The 3647-nt window shown below is 42.3% G+C and overlaps 1 pseudogene; it reads right to left on the minus strand.

Annotated features, from left to right (window-relative positions):
- Positions 1 to 269: 269 nt before the first annotated feature.
- Positions 270 to 1965, minus strand: LOC133254746 (gamma-enolase-like; annotated as a pseudogene).
- Positions 1966 to 3647: the final 1682 nt, after the last annotated feature.

Raw genomic sequence — 3647 nt, forward strand, 5'->3', positions numbered from 1 at the left:
TTGTTACTCTTCCCATTTCAGCAAGATCCCCACCTCAAGCCATCTAGTAACCTATAGTCACAAGAAACACAGACACACGGTCCCCTGGAGTTATGGGGAAGTGATTTATTAACTAACAGGATGAATAAAAAATAAATAAAAACATACATTTATTTGGAAAAAGAATTGGCAACCCACTCCAGTATTCTTGCCTGGAGAATCCCATGGACAGAGGAGCTTGGGAGTCCACGGGGTCGCAAGAGTTGGATACGACTTCGTGACTAAACCACCACCACCAAACACATACATAATCTTAGGCCAGGCTGATGCACACAGTCAGCACCTGCCTTCATTCAGCACTGCGCAGGTCCTGCATTCCAAGCAACCTGGAGCCCAGAGAGCGGAGAGTGGAGGCAGTAGGGGCTGAAGCAGCCCATGAGCAGTGCAACAGGGCAGCATGGGTGTCTGGAATGAAATTGCAAGCAGGATTGAAAGGAAGAAGTTCCAGGAGGAAGAGCCAGGGGTTCCAAGTCTCCGTCCAGGTAGAAGGATCACAGTATGCTGGGATTGCAGACATTATGTCCTGAAAACCGAGCTTCATGCCCCAGCTCTTCTGTGATTCTCATTCATGAGCAGATTGTACTTAGCCAGATGCACCAGGCACCAGTATTGATCTGGCCTATGAACAGTTCCCCCATCATGTTGGCAATGAACTTGTCTTCAGTCTCTCCCAAATGGTGACTCATCGTGACCCTCAGCCATTCTCCTGGGCTTGCACACTTGGATGGCTTTGGTGATCAAATTGATCTGCCTAAACTTCAGCCTCAAGAGAGACAACAAGATAGGCCCTAACAAAGTCCTGGTCCCCAGTGATGTATCAGTAAGACTTAAAGTCTCAGAGTCATATCTGCTACCATGATAAAACTCTGAGGTGGCAATATTCATGCTGATGACAATCTTTTCGGTATAGCCAGCCTTGTCAATGGCTGCATTTACCAGCTCCAAGGCTTTGCTTGGAAGCTTCTGATCTCCAGAATTCAGGGGGCAAAGCCATTTTCATCTCCCACATTGGTGGCATCTTTGCCATACTATTCCTAGATGAATGTGTGATAGACCTCCACCTTGAGTCGCATGACATCCTGAAAGCTCTCAGCACCCATGGGGAGGATCTAAACTCCTGTGTGGTCGGCTTGTTCCCAGCATGAGAGCCACCACTGATCATGTTGAAGGCACAGGCAGGAAGAGATCTGAGTTCTTGGCCAGCTGAGCAATGTGGTGGTGAAGGGGCAATTCCTGTTCAGCTGCCCCTGCTTTACACATGGCCAAGGGCACATCCAACATGGCTTTGCCCACAAACTTGGATTTGTCCTCAGTCTCATCCAAGTTCAACATCAGGTTGTCCAGCTTCTTGAGTTCCATCACAGAGGGACGCAAGCTGATGAGGGTTCAGATGATGGCAATGTTGATGTGGTCCCTTGCCTTCAGAACACCATTGCTTTGCAGTTTGTCCCTATCCCTTAGATCCCAGGCCTCAGAGATAACAGTGGAGGCTCCATTGGGTACTGCTGCCTGGAAAAGACCTGAGAGGGGAACGTGGAATGAGGAGGAAGACAGAGGACACTACAGTGACCAGAGGGTCCTTCAGCCTTCTAGCTCTGCACTTCTGTAGCCACATCCAACCTTCTCCACATACTGCTCCTTAATACCCACCCCTCCCACACACACACAGAGGCAGATGCACAAGCAGTGGCCTCCTCATCTGCCCAGTTGGAACCCCACATGCACAAATAGGAACCCAAAGAAATGAGCTATGCAGGAAGCACACAAAATACACACACACAGCGCACACACAGGGGCAAGAGGCAGGATGCATCTCCAGAAACCTGCTATTGTTTAGGGAAAGTTGAAGATGCATTTCAAACCATCAGTCCCATTCTTGGAACTAGAGAAACTCCTCTACTTATGAACAAGAAACATAAGGAAGGAGAACCACAGTAGCATTATTTGTCATTGTGAAAATTAGAAACAACCTCATACGTGTCAAGGAAAATGGATTCTTTACTAGGTATATTCAATATTCATTCAATATCATATTACATAATGCTAAAATGAATGGTCTCTAGATCATGTATAAGGTAATATGTATCAAAACAGATAAATCTCAGAAATGTAAAATCTGATAGTATCTACACAAGCTTTGAAAATGTAACACTTTAATGATTACCTAGGAGTCTGTTGAGGGGTGGGGAAGAGTATGTACATGTATATAAATGGAATAAAGTGTGAAAATGTAAGATAATGATAAATTGAGAGAATGATAAATACAAGATTCATGATGGAGGTAACTTCTTAAAAATGAAGAAGGGAAATGGGATCTGGGAGTGTTACAAGAAGTACTTCAACTATATTAATGGGTACCCAGGGGTCTTTTTTGCTACTATACTTGTCTGCTATCATTTAAATATGTCAGAATTACATATATTAAGAATTTACTGCAGCTGAATTTACTAGTAACCTGTAATTTTAAAGCTGCCTCTCTCACAAAAAGGCCAATATTTGTTTCAAAAACATAATTTTTTGGATAGAGTATTATACATGTAAAGAGGTTTCCTGACTTATGAAACAGCTTCCTTTTAACAAACTCCAAAGAATATCCTTAAATTTCATTATGTAGCAATTCTGTTTAACCCCACCTACTTGCAAATTCTTGGGAAATACTTCCGTTGATATGAATTTAAAGACTTGTCAGTCGATAGTAATATGTAAATTATTAAAGGAAGAGTTAAATACTTACCCAAATTGTTCAGACAACTGAAAGAAAAAATATGGTTAGTTCTTTTAACAAAAGTTCACCAAAATGTAATCATTTCAACTGTGTACACATTAACCGCTCTAACTGGCATGTTTATGTAATGAAAGTTTGCTAATATAGTATTATTCCCAGGGGATGTGTTCCAAAAGCACCAGTGGATGCCTGAAACCACAGATAGTACCAAACTGTAAAAATACTGCTTTTTCTATATATACATCCCTTTGTTAAATTTACTGTTTAGGCACTGAAAGAAATTAACCATACTAATTAATAATAAAACAAAATAATTATATACTGTAACAAAGTTATGTGAATGTGCTCTGTCACTCAGTCAGGTCTGACTCTTTGCAACCCCATGGACTGTAGCCCACCAGGCTTTCTGTCCATGGAATTCTCCAGGCAAGAATAATGGAATGGGTAGCCATCCCTTCTTCAGGGGATCTTCCCAACATAGGGATCCAGCCTGTGTCCCCTGCGTCTCCTGCATTAGCAGGCAGGTACTTTACCACTGAGCCACTTGGGAGCCAAAAAGTTATGTGAATCCCACTTCTCCCTCCAAATATCCTGTCCAAATTTAAGGTCTTTTCCATCTTCACTAAGTACTTATCACACACGCCTGTGCCATAACTTCTGCAGTTTAAAGCACAACAGCAAAACTAGCACAAATTTCTTATTCCTCCTTTCCACAATTTCATGGAGAATTGTTCTTACCATAGATTTCAGCAATCTCAGCATATGATTTTTTTTCTTTCCTTATTAGCTCAGAAACTTTTGCCTTTTCACTTGAAGAAATCACTTTACAGCTCCCCTTTGGCATATCTGATACCAGCATCACTACTCTTGTGCTTGGGGGCCA

The sequence above is a fragment of the Bos javanicus genome, chromosome 1 (genome assembly GCF_032452875.1).
Source record: "Bos javanicus breed banteng chromosome 1, ARS-OSU_banteng_1.0, whole genome shotgun sequence".
In the NCBI taxonomy this organism is placed as follows: Eukaryota; Metazoa; Chordata; class Mammalia; order Artiodactyla; family Bovidae; genus Bos; species Bos javanicus.